Here is a 21,498-nt window from a genome sequence, read left to right as displayed (position 1 = left end):
TGCCATCCAATTTCCCTCCCCCCCATTTATATATGTACTTCTGTTTGCTCTGGAGAGAACTGCCAGGCTAATGACATTTAGAGTGATGACAGAATCGTCTGTCAGCCTTCTCTGTAATTCTCTCTGGGCCCTGGCAGACAAATACGTTTTCACAAGCTATAAAAAATTAAGTATCAAAACAATATAAAAATAACTTTAAAGGTCTGATAAAATAGGTTCAAGCAAGGACACTGAAAGTTAATGCTTCCCTTTCTGCCTAAACTTGCCTTCTTCAATTTCACAGATTTTATAAAATGTAATAATTCTTAAAAGCCTACAGAGGGCAAAGAGAGACAAGATCCTCTAAAAGAAGATATAAATAATGTTCTAAATGTAATTGTGAATCATCTAGATGGCTCCAAATATATTTGTTTTATCATTTAGGATGGTTCCTGCTGAAGGTAACCAAAACCCAGCACAAAGTGGCTTAAATTTATAAGTAGAGCTATGGCAAGTCATGGTTCAGCCATGGCTTTGCTGTATTTATGATTCTTTGTGCATGATCATGTTTTAGTATTAATGTAATGGTTTCAACAGCTCTGGTTCTTACACATGCCCTTAGAGAAAGCCCATTAATTCCGGTGTTCCCAGCAAGAGTGGTCACCCAATTTTGAGTGTGCCCAGTACTTCATCAGTGCCTGCTCAATGAAATACAATGTACTGGTTCATTTAAATCAACTGTGCCCTCTCTTCCCAGCTGGGGATTTAGTCAACTTTTCCAGGTTATACGGAGATATATGGGGTGGGGGCATTCTTTTTTTTTTTTTTTAAGATTTATTTATTTTAGACAGAGAGAAAGAGAGAGAGAGAGAGCACAAGAGTGAGGGGCAGGGAGAGGGAGAGAGAATCTCAAATGGACTCCAAGCTCAGTCCGATGTGGTGCTCAATCTCAGGACCCTGAGATTAGGCCTTGAGCTGAAACCAAGAGTCAGAGGCTTAACTGACTGAGCCACCCAGGCGCCCCTGGAAAGGGGGATTCTTAAAAAGTTGAATAGTTCAAATAGTGCAAAAGGGAAATGAATCTTGGGTAAACGATCAATTATGTTCATTGCAACTGCACAAAACAGAATGCCATTGCTTTATCTCAAGCACTCATAATTTATCTCCTGAAATTTTATGATGATTCTGAACTGCTCTTCTTTTTAATTTATTTTGTCCACAAATTACAATCCATATCTACACGTGCTCTTTATATAGCAAATCTGACTTAACTTCTTAAAGTTTTTCAGAATACCCCTGAACATCAGCAAAAAGATGATTCACAAAAGTAAGTTCCATGGAATGGGCATGCCAAATTTTTCGTGATATTTCTCATGACTTTCTCATGTGCCTTCTGTTCCTTTCTACTACACCTCAGATTTAACACTGCAGGATTATAAACTACATGAATTTTTATACTTCTTTTGTTTCCATGCACTTGTATGTTTTTGCAATAATATCTGTGATTATTATTTCACCTTGCCCTGAATTTTTAGTTTTTTCCCAATAATCACAACTAGCTTAGATGCTTCCTTGTTTAGGAAGTCTTCTTGAATGCCAAAGGCTAGAGTGCTATGCGGACATCTACACACCTGACCAGTATAGCATATAGAATATTCCTATTTAAGGTCTATTTATGTGTTGTCATGTGAGGAGCTCTATGGAAGAACCTATTTATTACTGTGAACACAGCTCCTGACACACAGCTGCACTTAATAAATATTTGCAAAATGAAACTACAGTGTATTATACTAATAGTAGCCTCACGTGGTCCCACATTGATCCTCTATTCCTATGTTCCTGTTTAACCTTATTTATGTATTTAAAATACACTATTTCTTTTTTTTTAAAGATTTTATTTATTTATTTGACAGAGACAGCCAGCGAGAGAGGGAACAGAAGCAGGGGGAGTGGGAGAGGAAGAAGCAGTCTCTTAGCAGAGGAGCCTAATGTGGGGCTTGATCCCAGAACGCTGGGATCACACCCTGAGCCGAAGGCAGACGCTTAACGACTGCGCCACCAAGGCACCCCTAAAATACGCTATTTCTTGTTTTTTTTTTTTTTTTTTTTTTCATTTCTTTCTCTTGGAATTACCTTCTCATTTTACCAAGCTAAATCTAATTCACTCTTAAGGACCTAGTTTAAGAGTGTCATTGTTTGCCAGGCAGCTGTTTACAACTCACACGTTCATGTTAAGTCAGCCTGTTATACATTCATAGAGTAGCCTGATTTTTTTCTCATAACACCCAGATTGAATGCATAGGTACTTGTTTAGTGCGTTTCCTTCTTCATCCACTGTAAGATCCATGGGATCAGGGACCTTATGGGTCTATTTACTTCTAACTTCCATAACCTAGTACAGTCCCTTGAATATACTAAGCATGTAATAAATGTTTAAAAATGTAAGGATAGTATAAATTTTATGCTTTTTTTTAAGAGAGAGAGAGAGAAAGCACATGGGCAAGGGGGAGGGGCAGAGAGAGAGAAAGGGAATCTCAAGCAGGCTTCATGAGCCTGATGTGGGGCTTGATCTCAACATCCTGAGATTATGCCCTGAGCTAAAATCAAGAGTTGGATGCTTAACTCACTGAGCCACCCAGGCACCCCAAATTTTATGTTTTTAAGTTTGGACCAGTTCTCCCCCTAACCTTACACACTCAAAATTCTGCTAAATGGCTATATATCTAATTTTGAAAAGTCAAGATAACTCCATCACTTATGATTAATGATTTCTATTTTTTATAAACTCAGTGCTTTAAGACATTCAAAAATTCTGAGAGCGATTCAGAATTTTTTTTCTGCTATAACTTTTATCCAGATTGACACCTGCCATTCTGAGAAACTGCCCGTTCCAAGAATTACAGAGGTGAAACAATAGGAAGTCTCTTCTGCTACTCCATCCCTAAATCTATCTTAAAGTTTCTATCACATCTATTTCTACTTCCCAGCACAGGGACAGTCCCAGTTAAGTATCATTAGCATTCTAATATTACTCTATTTCATCCTCTGTCTTGCTGTGGAGACTGTCCTTATACCACCACAAATTCTCTCACATGATAAATCCATGCTCTGAGTCTCCCAGACTTTTTGGCTATTAATATTCAAAACCAATGTTGGGCCCCAAAGTAACTCTAACATCATAGTTTTTAAAAATCAGTATTTTATCTTTGCTGTGGGTTTAGAATATCTATTCAGACTTCATTTGACTCATTCTAAGCCATGTTTTCCAACTTTTTGATTAAAATGTACATCAAAAGGTGTTCTGGGTGCTTGAATAGTCAAGAAAGAAAATAGAAAGGACTTCTCAGGTAATATAACTCAATCATATCATTTAATTCCCCATACACTTTTTCCACCATCCAAACCAGGAAATACAAACACACAAACGAAAACTGATAAAGGTAATATGATATAAACACTATTCAAACAAGTGTCTTATTACAGCAAATGGAACGGAAATTCAAATCCTCATTGGAGAAATTATCCTTAGATTGGAAGAAGAATACTTCTTCCATAGAAAATGAGGGCTACAGACAGTTTTTCTTTTTAAACAAACAGCTTTAATATCTATATTTACATTAATGGTTCCCAGACCTCTCCTCTAAGTTGAATATCCATATATTCACCCTGTCAAATATTTCCTGGGCATCTCCAACATATATATCACAAACGTCTCAACTCAACATTTCCAAAATGGAACAAAGGTTATCTTTCCTAACTTGCAACTCATTATCCTCTTATAATTCTATTTTTGATGAATAGGATGATTATCTGCCCCATTTGGCCTTTCTGTTAATTACTTTTGACCCAAAACTTGTTCAAGTATTTCTAATCTCAAACACAAAAAAACCACCATCAATCACTTTACAATCAGCATTATATAAAACTTCATTTTTCTCTTATCCAAACACCTTGAAAGAATTTTCTCCTCTTGCTGCCTCACAATCTGTTCATTCCTTAGCTTTTATTCCTTAACTAAATTCTCACTTCTGCTCTCATCTCTTCAATGAAATCGCATGATCTAATAAATCAAACGTATACCTTTCAAACTTCATTTTCTCAACCTCTCTATAGCGTTCTACACTACTGGAGACTCTGTTTTGTTTTTGCTTTTCAATCATATTTTTAAATTTTGAAACTACTGTTATCAATATTTATCTTTTCCACAGGATGCTGTAATTAATTGGGAGTGGAGAGGCTAGTCATATGACTTTCATATATTCTAGGACAAAGGCTATGTTTAGGTCTTTATCCTCTTAGTGATTAGGAACTACTGAAAGGTTTTTAATTGACTGTATCTTTATTAACTCTGTGCTTTAGAAATACCACTTTGATGTAACTGACAATGATTCATTGCAAATTTCAGAAGATAGAATGATGATGACTGTTTGGGGGACAATTAAAACAGTCCAACAGGAGATGACAAAAGTCTGAAACAATTTAGTGTCAGTGAAGACTAAAATAATTGTTGAATAAATTAATTATTACACACTTAAAATAAGGGGCATAAGATAAACAGAGGACTATAAAATGGGTTTTATTTTTCTGATTTGAACACTTTAATGAAATGGTTCTCAACTGGGAGCGAATTTGCCCTCTCCCCACCTGGTGACATTGGCAATATCTCCTTGATTGTTACGACTGAGGGAGATGCTACTAGCATCTAGGACAGAAGTCCGATATGCTGGCCTCTGCATTCTACAATGCACAGGACAGCCTCCCACAACAAATAATTTTCTGGAAAAAATGGTCAGTGGTGCTGAGATTAAGAAACCCCAGCTTAGTCAAAGTAGGTGAGAAAGGTTTGGGGGGGAACTTTTGGTTACAGATAAATTTGACATAACTGATGGACATCCAAGTGGATACGTTTAATATTGCTTATATAAACAGATCTGGAATGCAAAAGAGTATCTGGGGATTGAGATTTGGAAACTGATAGCATATAGATGATATATGAAGATTTCAATGAGAATCCATGATAAAATGTGAGCAAACTCACCAACTAGTTTGTCATTGCACTCAAGTGTGCTAAGAATGTGTTAGAAGGGTGCGAAGTTATTATTTCAGCCTTCATGGTGGATGTTGGGCTTAAGGCAGTTGTAGCCACTAAACCTGTTATCTTTGGGGTTAAGCAATTTTTTAACCTAATGGCTCAAAAATATTTATTTTATTTTCTATATATTTCACAAAATGAAAAATTTTGGTAAACACGGGCAGCAGAAAAGAATGAAAGGCAAGAGTTAAGTAAGACTGGAATTTAATGGATATATCAGAGTGGAGGAAAATGGGAAGAAATTAGAAGAAAGATCAGTTGTGGAAACAAAGAAAGAATACTAAAAAAGAAATATTAAACATGTAAGATGCTTATAAGTGCCAATTAAGAGAAGAAATTATATATAGTAACTGACTTTAAGAAGAATAGAGATTTGAGTGACCCTGAAAAGTACAGTTCTAATAATGCTTAATGTTGAGAGGAATGCCTATTCTACCATATTTTTATTTCCACATAGAAGAGACTTTCTCCCCACCCTACTGGAAAGAAGAAGTTAGAGTACAAATACCCTACCTTCCTTCTACTTCTCCTTTGTGGATATCTTCTGGGAGAGGAAGTTATTTACTGCATTGGTAAGATTTATGAGACTTTGGGATTCTTTGGACCACATCTAACATTATCAACCTTTGACATTGGCCCTAAAAGTCGGAAATAAACTTCACATTTGCTCTCTCCACCTGTTAATTAACAGATGAGGCAAGAGGTTTTTTTTTTTTTATCATATTTTTATATTATCATTGTTTATTTATATACATTTTTACAGCAGATATCTAGACTCTGATCATCTTATATTACTGAAACTTTATGCCGATTGAACTGCAACTTCCCATGCCCCTTCCCCCAGCACGTGGTAGCCACCATTCTATTCTCTAATTCTATATTAATGACTATTTTCTATATCTCTATGTAAGTAGTATCATGCAACTACCAGTATCTCATATACAGCAAAATTTCCTTCTTTTTCAATGCCAAATAATATTTTATTGTATGTACAGACCACATTTTCTTTTTCTATTTATCTGTCAATGGACATTTCGGTCATTTCCAAATCTTGGTTACTGTAAAAATAATGCTGCAATGAACATGGGAGTGTATATATCTTCAAGATACTGATTTCATCTCCTTTGGATATATATCCCAGAGTGGGACTACTTGATAATACGGTAGTTATATTTTTAATTTTTGAGGAAACTCCATGCTGTTTTCCATAGGCTAAACCAATTTACATTCCCACCAACAGTTTAAAAGGGTTCCTTTTTCTCCACAGCTTTGCCAATACATGGTTTTTTAATCCATTTTTTAAAAAGTTTATTTATCTATTTATTTAGTAATCTCCACACTAAGCATTGCAAATATCTATGTGAGAGAGTCCTTGGTGTATTCCTCTTTTCTTGGGTTAGTATGGAGAGCAGTGAAGAAAACATGATCTGATTAAGTGGGAGATAATTGAAAAAAGTAGGAACTCTTAATGAGATCATAGTAGTAAGAGTTAGGAAGAGTTAGGAGTTGTAAGAGTTTGAAAGACAGGGAAAAAGAGTGTATATGGTCAGAATATTGAAAGTTATTATTTCTGAGATACAAATATGGAACTACAATAATCAGTAGCCACAATATTCCAAGTATATATTATTTATATAGTGAAAATACCAGTAATATAGAGAAATCTTATCAAATATCACATACATTTATTTTTACCAAATATTTCACTATTTTAAAAAGGTCACTTTTTCATGCATATATGAGCAAGTAGTTTCATGTTTTACTTCATAAGAAAGAAATTATTAAAACATAAGTTGATATTCTTTCAAGTGTATTTCTTTTTTTAAAAAAGATTTTATTTATTTATTTGAGAGAGAGAGTGAGAGAGAGCACGAGAGGGGGAGGGTCAGAGGAAGCAGCACACTCCCCGCTGAGCGGGGAGGCAGATGTGGGACGATCCTGGGACTCCAGGATCATGACCTGAACTGAAGGCAGTTGCCCAACCAACTGAGCCACCCAGGTGCCCCTAAAGTGTATTTCACAGAAAAGCTGTTCCATTAGATGCTGGAAATGAATTGATTTTATGTCAAGTAATTTTGGCAAGTGCTGCACACTCTACCTCCCTCTTAGATATTCACAAAACTTAAAAACACTGGAGGGTCTGGTAAGTCCTGCAGTATAGAAATCTCTTTAGTTTTCAACATATATATTACCATAATGATCACAGGACCCCTTCTGCCAGACATTAACAATTCTTAACATATTCTGAACTACTGTTTGTCAAAGAACTCTTTGAGAATCATTGTTTTAAGCTAAACGATATATGTATGTATGTATGTAATGTATGTATGTATTTATATCTCAGAGAATTTATTGTTTCCAAGTAACAATACTGAATTTCTGTGTCTGGAAGCCATCCATGAATATAACATGTTTGTTCAGTTAGTCAAAACGAGCTCCCCAACCAGAAGCACAGATGCTGTTTAACCAAATTCCTGTGGGAATGAGGGGGCTATGAATTCCCTGATTACAGTTTAGGTTGAGAAGTTTCTTTCCTGCTGAGTTGGGTGGCCTGCTTGCCCAGTCAACATAAGTCCTCATGTTGGGCTAGCATGGGTCCCTTGATGCATCCTAATCTGTGAAATGTCAATGTTATCCACAGTCTGAAATAGGTCTGGACTGAAAGGGTGAGACAAAAGCTTGCCATTTCAATTTCCCAGATGTTGCTGCAATTACAATACTGAGAACCTTATTAAAAACTAAGTGGTCTCTGCTCTGTACGAAAGGGCAGAATGTGGTTTTGGCTATCCCTTCAAAAGAGTTGATTAATTTTCTAAAACAGGTGGAAACAGTGGCAAGGAATACAACCTTGATCATCTGCATCACATGGCCTGGTATGAGAACACTTGGATGATCTGTACCATTGCTTTTTTAAAAAATTTATTTGGTGTGGCTCCTGCATATGGGGGACAATCCTTTTCCTTTGGAGAGAATAATCATCCTGCCCGTTTTCACCACGCTTCTGTGCTATGGCATGTCTCATACAGGTACTTCCTTCTTTCCTTTGGAATGTCCCTTCTTCCTCTAGATTAACCCTGGGCTTGCCTCCTCTTACAAAGATGATGGGCTGTTTGGCATTCACATAAAAAGCTCTTCTTCAAGCATCTCTGTCTCAGGTAGAGGGATTCCCTGGATAGCAGGCACAGAGCCACCCCCAGGAACCATCATTAATTACCGTCCCTCCTGAATTGATCATACAGCCTGCCACTGGTAGAGTTACGATGCCCACTGCTGGTTTGTTGGTATTGGCCTCTGTCTGAACACTCCATGCCTCTGCCAAACTGGCTGCTGAGATGGTGGTCATGCCTTGCTAGAGAGTGATGCCATCTGCATCAACTGGCTGATAGAAGACAGTCTGCCCTTCAACAGTCTGTGCTACTTGCTGCTCCTGGACAGCGATCTGCAACCGTGTTTGTGTTTGTGTCTGGCTGGCATTGCAAGCTGCCTGCAGCTGTTGAATGATGATCTGCTGAGTGGGGTCCTGTTGGCCCTGCACCTGCAACGTTTGTCCTCTGTTCCTTCCCCAGAGCTGGATTTGTCTGTGCAGATCCAACAAAATCTGCCACAGATTCTGTGTCCCAGATACAGGTTCGTGTGTGATGATGTGACCTTGTCCAAAAGGGACAGTGTGGACAATGTTAGGTTGGCCAGTTGACGTGATTAACAGGCTAGTAATTAACACTGACTTGTACCACTAATGGATGCCCCTGGACCTGCTGTTGAATCTGCCTAACAGTCTGCTTTGTTGAAATACATATTACTATTTGCTGCATTCTGCTCCATGGTCCAACCAAGTTAGAATCTCATTTCCAAGGAGCTTCACTCTGGAGAGGTCCTAGAAGACGGGGAAGTACATTGCAGAGTGCAGGGGAATTTGTGGCAGGCAAAACCACTCTGCATCTGGAAAGGGTGAGGGAGAAAGGGATGCATCTCCACTTGGCACTAGCATTCTGAAAGAGTCAAGACCCCCAATGTGCCTGCTCCAGTGTGACATCCCTGCATGGGAATGGCCTCTACAGGCTTGGACTGGAATGCCTGGAGGCACTCACAGGCTCTTGGCCATGGCCACCAGCTGCTCTGCATAGCTGGCTAGACTCAGCTCAAATCTAGCAATTTATTCTTCATTTCACATATATTCACAGGCATACCCATATGCACATTGGACTCTATTATTTTCTGATGGAGATACAAAGACACTTAGGCAAGGATTTTTCATAAAAACCATCTATAACTCAGTAGGAAAAGTGAGAAAAGCTTAGGAAACTCCAATGAAAAGACAAACTATGAGATAAAAGAGAAGTAGAAAGAAAGTTCTAGGGATATTAGAAGAGTAACAAACCTGTCTGAGTACCAGAGTATAGAGTACCAAGAGTGATATTTGAGCATTATCTTTAATATAAAAAAGATCTTGACCAAAAATGTGGGGAATGTATGGGAAACAGGGTAAATGTTTTGCAAAAAGTGGAGGAAAGCCAATTTGACAGTAACACAAGATACATATAAAGAAGTAGAACTGAACTGTTGCTGTATTTTCTCTCAAGTTTTGCTTCTTTCTTTCTACTTCTCTGTTGCTCTATTTGTCTAGTGTGGACTTCTCATTGCGACCCCTGACGTCAGCACTTCCCAGGTATCTGGCCTGGGGCCCTCATCCTTACAGCTGACATCCACAGCCATGGCTTCATGAAAATCATAAAGGCTGATGACGTCCATCTTAAGCCAGTCTCCTAAACTCAGACCATTTCACCAAATGCCTCCTAGATCTCTCCCAGTGAGTGCCCCACAATAACCTTAAGAACATTATGTCCATCATTTCCTCACAAATCTGTGTTGCCCTGAGTCCTCTAACTTAATCTATAGCAATAAAATCCTTGAGAAAAACAATAAGGAGGAATCCTTAGGCAACAATAATAATCATATGATGTCACATCTCTAGACAATTTAGACTATCCCTCAGAAATTTTCCACCCAGAGGAAATGAGAAAGAGTGATAGCAATCTACTCTAAAGAGAGTTATACTGACAATGGAATCTCTCTGAAATGCATCTTTGTGAAGTGGAAGAAAAGAGCAGAACAGATTTTCAGCTTTAAGGGGACGTGTGCAAGACTAGCTGCATAATTTGCAGTGCTCAGTGAAAGACGAAAAGTGGGTCCCTTTATTTAAAAATTATTGGGAATTATCAAGTCAGCAAGAGTAGAGCATGAAACAGAGTGTGGGACCCTTCTAAGCGCCAGCCCTGGGCGACTGCACAGCCCATACACCCTGAAGCCAAGTGTGTGTGCAAACCCTAACCTGCCAGCACTGGTGATTTATAAAGTACTTGAGGTTCACAGTACAGGACGATAAGGTTATATTAAAATTAGGGAAGTATTCATAGAAAAATTTTAAAGAAAAGTGAAAGAGAAAAGTGAGCTCTAAATGAGAAAAAAAAATGTGACACCCAAATTTTCACTATTCTGTGCATCCTCTATTCAGCTCTACCATGTAATTACCAGACATAGCATGAAATACTTTGTCAATATTCACACCAATTAGGGACTTGTGCTCTTACTTTATCAACTCACAACCATTTTCCATTCAAACTTTCCTTACGAGTGTGTTTGACATCTATTCCTGTATTTTATGATCAAGAGCTCTCATTGCGTCCACAGGTACTTGTCTTCACCTGCACATGCTTACTTTAAAGAAAATATGCATGCAGCTCCTGTGAAGCCCTGTTTTCAATTCTGACATCTTATCTGCAACTTCCTTCCTGATAACCCCAGAAAAAAGCTTATTATTTCCATTCATATTCTATTCTGCTCTTATTTAATTGCTTCCATTATCCCTCAGTAGTACAAAGTTTTCTATTATTGATCATGCTATCTTTCAAGAAGTATTGAAAGAATCTTCTGTTGTTTTATTCCCTTCCAGGGCAGCACATCTTCGTATCATCAGCTGTGTTTCTTCAGTCAATGCATTTTACCTTTTCAGTTTTACTTCATTATTTACTCTTTTCAGTGTATGAAATATTTTCCCAGAGTTAAGCAAATTAGGCATTGATGCAAAATGTATGTCTAGTAAGACACATATGAAAGAGTTCTATGAATATCTGGGATGCAATTGTGCATCACTGTTGACATATATGCCCCCACTGGTCCAGTTTTGATCCCTCGTCATCAGAACCCGTCAATCATTCTAAATTGTATGTGGGTTTTATAATGTGAGGATATTTCCCAGAGGCTAAAACAACTGAAAGTCTTGGGCAAATGGAAAAACAAACTAATAAATAAATAAATAAATTCAACAAAAGGCATGACAGAATGTGCCATTCTGTGTATTTTTACAATTTAGATTTTCAATGCTCTGCCATATGGAAAAGATGAAAAATTCTATTACTAAAATTCTTATGGTAAAGTGGTTTAGGAATTCATCTTGTTTTTAGAAAACAAATAGAGTAAATTAAATATTCCAACTGATATCAAGGAGAGAAAGCATGATACCCCGCGTTTTGTATGGTTGTTAGGTTATTACGTTCTTAATAAATGGTACACATAGTATCTTGATATATAATTTTAATGACGGATATAACAAATAAATGTTTCTGTAATTCTAACCTCTTTTGCATTGTTTGTTATTCTGGTCACATGTTACTTTTCTGTCCAATATTACTATATTCAGTATCTCTTTTCTGTTTCATTTTATAGTTATGAATGAGAAAAGGCTTATTAAAGAACATGCTTTTAAAATTAAAAAAACACAAATCAGAAAATATCCATATACAATTTTGATTTTTCATAAGTTCTTGTTAGGCACTTAGTGTCTATTATTATATTATGGATTCTGTAATGGGGGTATTTAGTTCTTTTTTTTTTTTTTAAAGATTTTATTTATTTATTCAACAGAGATAGAGACAGCCAGCGAGAGAGGGAATACAAGCAGGGGGAGTGGGAGAGGAAGAAGCAGGCTCACAGCAGAAGAGCCTGATGTGGGGCTCGATCCCTTCATGCCGGGATCACTCCCTGAGCCAAAGGCAGACGCTTAACCGCTGTGCCACCCAGGCGCCCCAAGGGGGGTAATTTAGTTCTTAATAATGTGCACAGTAACATAGAGTTTCCAACATTTTATCAACTCACCACATGAGTTCCAAATTCATGTTTATTCTGTGAGATCTGAGAAATAAACCTACAGAATTCTGTAGAAACTGTATAAGCAAAGTTTAAATTATAAAATATAATTTTATAACATAAAATTGGATGTATTCAGATGTATTATGGTGTTATTGTTTTCTCTTGTTTTTATTTTGTGAGTGTGCAATAAACTCTAAAGTCTTAATTATTTAATATTCTGTGAATCACATGTCATTCAAAAATGACCAAGGTCAGGCATATGATGTGCCAATCACATTCCCTGCATAGTCAAAATTTTACCACAGGAGCTGGTTTCTTATGTTCTAGTTTCCCCTTCTCCCAGATATTGGAGTATGTGTGTGTTTATGCTGGTGTTTGAGAGCACTTGTGTAGGCATTTCAGTGCAGAACACCTTTAACTTATAATTATTCCAGAATACAATCTCAGAAGATAATTCATTGAAAAGTGGAAAGATTATCACATTTCTGTTGTATTGTTATGATCTCTCTTATGATGATCACATCTTAAGTGGCAAAATAAAAATACAAAAAACAGATAAGAAAATTCAAGAACAGAATGGTGATCTTATCCAGAGATGAAGGTACATACTTAGAAAGGGGAAGACAAACAGTAAGAGAAAGTTCCAACTGTAAGGTTTACAATGAGATTACAAGCATGATCAACATTAAATAAATTTATTATGTCAGTAGGGTGTTGTGACTTGGAGAAATATATTTTACAGGTGTAATATGAAATTATACTAACTGGGGCCTGCATTAATTAAAATCAAGTGCAATGAATCACAGAGCATCTTCTAAGCTGAAGCAGGATATGCTATATTACCATTTGCTTATGTCTTGAGATCCAAATTACTGCCTACTCGAGATGGCTATTGAAGTCAAGAGAACACATCTACAGGGGATATGCAACAAATGGAATTAGACTCAGGTCAGGCCTATTACAACAAAGATTTTCAATTCTGGAATGCACATTAATACTAGACCCAGTACTGCCCACAAATTTGAAGAGGTAAAAGAATTTTAGAATAAAAAAATCAAAGTCTGTGTTGTCCCTTTCACTGCTAATTTCTACTAATTCTGTGAGGTTCAACCTCTGATAACTGGTATTCATTGTTGTGAATTATTTAGCAACAAGGTGGAACGGTCTAGGCTTGCACAAATAATTTTGGTGTATTTATAGAATTTTATGCATTGCAAATAGGGAATACAGTTGGTGTATTAAAAACAAACATTCACTAGAGAAAAGAAAATCTCATATTCAAAAGAAACACCACAGAACCATGTTTTCTAACCAGAATGCAATAAAATTATAAATCAATGAGCAAACGTTATAAAATCCTCATATGTGGTAACCGACAAACTACAAAGTGAATGCCGGGTTAAAGAGAAAAGAAGGAAATTTGAAAAATAATTAGTACATAATTCTTATGGAATCTCCACATACCAAAATATGCGAGCCAAAACTGAACAAGCCCTTGTAAGAAAATCTGTAGCTAAAAACGCAACTCAAAAGTAAAATGTATCTACGCTACAGCCACTAGAAGGCTAAGGTTAAAAAGACAGATAATTACAAGTATCAGTGAGAATGTGAAACAATAAATATTAATTTACTGCTGGTTGCAAAGTATATTAGTCCAATCACTTTGGAAAAGTTTATACCTTGATGGTATCTTTAAAAGTTGAACGCCTGAATACCTTTCAACCTAACATTTACACTCCTAAGTACATGCTTAATAGAAACATTTACAACATATATTAACCCTAAGACACATGCTAGAATGTTCATGACAGTACTATTTTAATTGACCCCCAAACTTAAAACTACCCAGATGCCCAACAGATTTAGAATGGAAATTAAATTATAGCATATCCATATAATGTAATACTTTCCAACAATGAGAATGAATAATTTGGACTACGTGTAATATAAATAGGTCTCACAAGCATTATGTCCAGTGAAAGAAACAAAACATAAAAGAATATACACTATTTGGAAGAAATACTGTAGAATCACACACAGAATACTGCTTTAGAAGAAGGTAGAAACAAAAGGACTATGAGAGGGCTTTCAAGAGGTTATAATTTCTGGTCTAGGCTACTAGTTTCACAATGAAGTCGGTTTGTCAAAATTATGTGAGCTACACTTTTACAAGCATTCATTAGTAGTTTATATTATACTTCAATAAACAGTTTTAAAAGATGAATAAATGTTAATACGTAAGTGCTCGATTTGAAATTCCACAAAGAATAAGGAAACAAATCTAACACGCGAAAAGTGAAGAAAGTTGGTCTTGAAAAAGAGCCAAGAGCAATGAATGAGAGCAAATTACAAAGCCTCATTCAGGCTTGAGGATGGGTGAGAAAAATGATTTGGATTCAATTAAGGTTAGTATCACCTTCATTTCTTACAAATCATCCACAAGTAGTTCAAATTTAAATCCAATTTATGGTCACAGATACATGTGATTACATTTCCTCCCTTCAAACAGAAAAACAGAGAGAAAGAACTCCCAGATGAAAGGAATCCATTTAGTTTCTTATTGTATTATTGGTTCTATTTTTGTTCCTATTATGGTAGGTATGGCTAAGTTCAATCAATCAACTCATCGATGCATCCTTAACTAGTATTTAAAAATCCTTGATGATGTGTGGAGACACTATCTCATTAATCTAGTGAAGCATGTTTTTAATTCCACATTAAATAAACATAGGACCAATTTAATTGACAGGTGACAGTAATTTCAGCAACATTCACTGTATCACAAACCCTAACACAAAAGTTAAAAAGAACTAAAATTCCAGGTGATTTAGCTGTTTGAACATGTTGTGTATGGACATGTTTCACCACCCATACATGGTTTGTAAATTCCAATTATACTTCTTTCTCCTTTTTGAGAACTCAACAGCCTTGTTGTTGTTGTTGTTGTTGTTTTGTTAATTGCGTTCAGTAGCTCACTGATCAGAACATTTCTTAGGGATCCTTGGCCATAGGTAAAGGTATCACCATACTGGAATAATAGGGCATATGATCTCTCCACAACAATCTCAGACTCTGGGTCTGTGTGACCAGCAAACTCCTTTTAGTTAGACAATAACCGGCCACATAACTTTTGAAGCTTTCAAAAGAATTACTCTCTCCTTGAAGCAAGTTTGACATGAGTATAAAATTTGTGTAATCATTTCTTCTTCTCTGCCACCCAGCTATATTTCCTGGACCCTTTGTAATTACCTTATCTGCCAGATCTATACTGTCTTGGCTTGTCAAGATGAAAGCCCAATCGCAATCTCATGGTGCCAGGGCATTTACGACTCTTATCCCTAACTTTTTATTCAGTCCTTAGCAAAAAACAAAACAAAAAACTGAATCAATCGTTCTTACTTTAATATGCATTTCAAAAATTTAATATTCAGCTTGATATAATTACCATGACCACTACCATGCACACATACATAAAACACACAGATTGCACATGTTTTCTGCTGTCACATCTCATTGGCAAGGTTTGAATATGAGAGGATATGCCTGAACCAATCTAAAGTAAGAGAAATTTTGAAATTTTGTGGAATATGTGTATTTTGCTGCATGTACACTATTCCCCTCAGATGTATCAATGAGACAAACTGTGGATTTCATGTTAGTGGTCTCTGGGAACAACAAAAAAACCCCACATATCTTTATTCGTGTCTCTTACAATTTCTTATTGAATATTTTACAATGGGTACCACTGCTGAATTGGAGAGCCTTCCATTTTTGTTTGTAAAAATGTAAGTGCTCTTAAGATTGCTGTTGATCAGAAATTGGAGATGTCCTTGGGCACTCTTAGAAATGAGAAAGATACCATTTTACTTGACAGACTGTTCTACACAAGTACCACAGGAAATTGAGTATATGGACACTCCACACTCCCTAGGGACTTTCTCTTTGTAGGCTTCTACCCAGTTTCCCCAATCCTCTTTCATTCCGCCTTATTACAACAGTAAGGACCTAGAACATAGGTATTCCCATGTGGAGATTGTAGAGGCAGTTAACTTCTGGTAGTGGGATAAAGAAAATAAGCTTAACAAATCAGTTACTTTATTCCACTCCCTTGTTGATAGGGCAACAACTATATGGTCAAAGTTGGTATGGGTGCTCATGAGAGTGACACAGTTTCACTTAATCCAGTCTAGTTCCATTGTAAGGTGCCATGACTCCTTTGCAAAGAGGGAGCTGCTTAAAAGTAATAATAATGTAAAATAAGTAAGGAGGGTCTTGCTTTTTTATATCTTCAAAGATCCTCTTAACCTAGAATGAAGTGTTTGAACTTGTTAACAACTGATCAATACTGTTCAAATTAAGGGACTTCTGTTAGACCTTCTCCATTATTTTGGACCTTGACTCTGCCAAATGCATGAAATAGCATTATCTCCTGAAATCTCATTTATTGTTTTATATATAATATAATATAATATAATATAATATAATATAATATAATATAATTTTTTTCCAGTCTGATCTACTATCACACTTTTCCTAATTTAGGAAGCATCGTAAAAGCTGTTCATCCCACATGCAATGACTCCACTGACTTTTCTGTTGTCCTTAACAACTCTCCATGTCAAGAGGCAGTAACCTCACTCCCATATTAACACTAACTCCAGGACACTTGCATGTCCTATAGAATGTACAATGGCTGAATAGTTGGAGGTGGCCTTCATGTTCAGCTATTGCCAGCCAGGTAAGCCCTGGTATGGGGTTTGCTGCAGGATCTGGGCCCAAGGAATAGATTAAAGGGTGCCATTCTGAGAAGTGACCTACATACACTCCCTCTTTTTCCTTTCCTGCAACTACCATATGGTCCTACTGCATCTGGCAAGTTGAAACCCTTCTCAAATCCAGTGCTCTGTTTGTGCTTAATTAAGTAGATATTAGATTATAAAGCACATGATCCATGGCAGACACAGAAGACCCAGGCAGAGGCAACCCAACCACAGGGCTCCCTTGTATGTGCCCCCAGTCATAGTACAGATGAAGAGTCTCCTAACCCATACCAGTTGTAAGCCATCTGTCAGGCAGCATGTGAGACTGGATGCTACAGGGAGCCTTGACTCAGGTGGATGCAAGAGTAAGGAAAGCTCTCACTTGGGGAAATTTATCAGTAGAGCTTAGTTTAGGTGCAGGGTCCTAATCCTCATCCCTAACCCTGAACTCTCACTTGGGTTAGAGATTTTAACAGGTGCCCTCCCAAACTTTCTTTGAATTGTAAGTGGTACTCAGAGATCCCAGAGGCCTGACTTCCTTTGCCAGAGGCCCTTTTCTAGAAGCCTCTTAGATGTTCCTTTTTTGTACCTTTGTGCCTTAAAACAAAACAAGAGGAGGATATAGCTTGTATTTATTTTGGTCCTACCCCTTTTTCACTTAAACCACTAGGCTATTCTAGCGACCCTGCCACAGCTACTCCAAAGTCCAGAGAGTATATTTACAAAATATTTGTCATGGTTTTGTGTGTGTGTATGTGTGTACATGTGCACGTGAATGCACACACATGTAAGCTGGTAAGGAGATGGGGAAAAAAGAGTTGTCTGTTACTGGAAAAGTCGATAAGTAAAATGTGGAGAAGGCATATTGCATGATACACGTAAAAGTAAGAGTCATCATAAGCAGTCTAGGAGAATATTAATACCCTTCACCCTAATACCGTAACCTTTCCTCAAAGAGGATTACAAAGAGACCTTTTAATTTTATCAGGAAGCATTTAAATAGAGAGGTGCTTCTTTGAACTTGATGGCCCTTCTTAGACAAGGAGAACTGTCATCTCTCCTGCTGTATGTATGTTTTTCATGGATACATATAAGTGTAATAGATTGTTCTTTCTATTAAAATATAGTGTATTGTTGTTCTGTGTCTCCAAATCTGACTGGGAACCCACTATGATCAAGGCTAACATAACCTTATACTTTGTTACCTATCTGATCTAAAGTTTGGGTGGTTCACTAAACTTAAAAAAAATAAAGCTGTTGCCTTAAAAAATATGTCTTTTCTCATTAGTCTGGCTTATGAACTGTCTATCACTCACTGGACTATGAGCTAAATCAGTGTAAAGACTTACTTTGTCACATGTACAAATTTACCTCTGGAGCACAGTACATTATTGGTTTCAATGCATTTTTTAATAATGAATAGCCTTTTACATTCTGGCCTAGTTATATATCCTAGCTCTTCCTATGTATTCTCATTCAGGCCATATGACTTAACAATCATGTGTGGAACCTCATACCTATCACTTACTTTTATTATATTAAAGTGTTTTCCAAAGCTATAAATTAAGGAGCTTTTTAAACTTAGAATTGTGGCAGAAATTACCTTGGTTCCTTTCTACTGGACACAAAGAAATATAATGCTGCCTTGATGTTAGCACGTTTATTTATTTTGGTTAAAAAAAGTGAGTACACATGACATATGCCACCTCTGGGTGGAAATATTTAATTGCTAGTGATGGAATCTTCCAATCACTCTTTCTCAGTGGCACAGAACTAGAAAGTTGTGTATTCTAGATACAAGTCTCCAGATGGTGGAGTCTCTTTCAGCCTGGCTCCCTGTATTGCCTCATAAAGGACAGTTTCTCCAATGACCACTCAGATTTGTAGAAGGATTTACCTAAGTGTTAAGTCACTGAGGTCAAAGAATCATTTGTTGTCACAGCATAACATAGTCTGTCCTGACCGAAACAGAAACTTTCTCACTTCATTATGTTTTATTATCCTGTCTTTTTCCTGCAGGAATGAATAGTATTTTCATTAAATCTAAAAGAGCCTGTATATTCATTTGAAGATATCGAAAGAAAGAGCTAGCTAGTGGGATTGACCATTTTTGCAAAACATCCACAGGTGAAAGAGTAGGCGGAGAAAGAAGGCAAAGGCTCTGGGATTTGGGATTATGGTTCCCATTCCCAATCCATTCCTTCTTTTGGGAAATCCTTCTCAATCCACTTCAGAAAAGGGTCCCACCTTTTCTGGCTTGTGGTAAGAGGCAAGAATTATAATTCATGTAGCCATCTTCCTCAGTTGCTAGTAGTCTGTACCATTTATGAAAGCCACAGCAGAGTGAGTTTTATTTTTCTTAGTAAAAGAATAGCTTCACTTAGTGGTATAGTTAAACATGGTTGTGAACCAAATTATACGACTAAAATGTAGTTTACTTAGGCTGATTGTGATCATGCCTGTGGAAGTAAGGTCAGGCAGCTACTAAAACCAAGACTCACTCAAGCATGAAGTTTCACTGCTGTCCTCTTTTGTTCTAACACAAATCTTCTAGTATTTGAATTTACTCAATATTTTCTCCAGAGACTCCACTGTTTCCTCCTTCTTTGTTATTGTCTAAGAATATCAAACTGTACCCTCTATTCTTTATTATTCCTGAAACTTCATGTCCTGTTGAACAAATCATTCTGTATACTGAATGAGATACAACACATTTTTGCAGACATACGTCTGTCAAAATCAGTTAAAAATAAAATTACATGTGCTTATCTAGCAAAATATTAAGCCAATCAATTAACACAAAAATATAATTGAACTTATATTAGTGCGACAGTATAACAGATGCAATTTTATATTGATTTGTGCTAATACTGACCATTAGGTACTTCTAAAGTAGTGACCTCCACACTGTATTGGTAAATAACCAACTCTGAGGACAACAAGTATGAAAACCAGTGGGACTGATGTGAAGTTTTTGCGGGTTTACAGCTCATGTTTCACTCATTAACATTTATGTTGGATATTTGGAACTTGATATTTTTCATATCATTTCTGTTCATCACTTTACTCTCAATATGCCATTTATGGGGCATTCTGTCTTATATACATTTGTTGACACCAGAGATGGAAAGGTTGCAAATAACATAGCTGAGCAGAATAAGTGAGAATAGGATAGGTCAGACTCACTCTGGCAAGAAATTGGATGTTACAATGGATCCAAATTTATTTTGGGAATTTGTTATAAACCACCAGATCAAAAACACCATGAAGTTGAGGAAATGGTCTGTGAAATAAAAAGAGCCTGTGATATAGGGGAAGAGAACTGATGAAGGATTTTAATTACCTAGCACATAAGGAAAAAATATGCTGCTTCGAACTACATAATACTGTCTCATAGTCAAGCTATTTCACCTTTTTTTCCACTCAAATTAAGACAAAACTGAATAATCTCAATCTATACATATATTTTCAAATTACCTGTTTAGTTTTGCATTACTAAAAGTTGTGATTTCTATTTAGTTGGCAGAGATATTCTGAAATTTTTATTAATTTGGCTGCTCAATGATGATGAAAAGTAGAAAGATGATTAATAATGATTATACATCCATAAAATCAATTTGTCACATTCACAAAGTTTTTCAGTGAATATAATCCAAATTAAAGTTGATTTTGCAGCTTTTCTCCTAGTTAAAAAATAATCCTTTGATTATGATTGAAAGGCAGATCTAAAACAGACCAGAAATCCATTAATTGGTTATTAGGAAAATCAAATTGAAAATAAATTATATTAATATGTGTAGTTCAAAAAAAGAACCATGAGTGCTCAGCACATTTAGAGTAGAAAAAGCACTAAAAGTCTACCAAGATATATTTTGGGATATCTATACCGTTGAGCGTTGAAAGGAAAAACAAGGTAATGAAATGTCAAAAGCCCAAAGCTGAATTTAAATAAAAGCACTCCACCTAAATGGCCAAATGAATTTGAACAGAATATAACATTATCACAACTATGCCCTTTACCTTAATTTACTGCTACCACTTTCTCTTCAGAGGAAAAAAAAAATGAAAACGAATAGTTAGAGAAAGTATTTTCAACCAGCTGGAATTTCATCGGTCTAGATTCTAAGTGCTAACTGGTATAACTCCCTAGGTAGACCCCTCTTATTATATACCAGAATCTCTCATTACGAAGCTAGATTTTTTTCTTCAGGTCAGTGAAGTCTGGGCTTCTATATGACAATCCTAATCGGCATATAAGGGGCATTATTTTCACTAATCACTGCTACTCTTCAATAGTAAATTAATGTATATTTAATAAATGTTTTTTGTTTGTAAGGGGATAAAAGTACCTTGGTGTGTTAAGTTATGAAATAAATTGTAGGTGGATTCAAGCTGGATGACTTTCTCATCTTCTAGGAGCATGACAACCCAGGTTCTAGAATACAGAATTATCTTACTTTACCATAAAATATTGTAAAAAGCTACAGTGTTCTTTTGTATTCATTACTGGTTACTTGAACT

The 21,498-nt window shown here is 36.4% G+C and overlaps 1 pseudogene; it reads right to left on the bottom strand.

Moving 5' to 3' along the window:
* Window positions 1–8,061: 8,061 nt before the first annotated feature.
* LOC113251111 (nuclear transcription factor Y subunit alpha-like) lies at window positions 8,062–8,893 on the bottom strand (annotated as a pseudogene).
* Window positions 8,894–21,498: the final 12,605 nt, after the last annotated feature.

Source organism: Ursus arctos, unplaced genomic scaffold (assembly GCF_023065955.2).
Source record: "Ursus arctos isolate Adak ecotype North America unplaced genomic scaffold, UrsArc2.0 scaffold_10, whole genome shotgun sequence".
NCBI lineage: Eukaryota > Metazoa > Chordata > Mammalia > Carnivora > Ursidae > Ursus > Ursus arctos.
The sequence above is the reverse complement of the archived record's forward strand: the minus strand, read 5'-3'. Positions and strand labels throughout refer to the sequence as shown.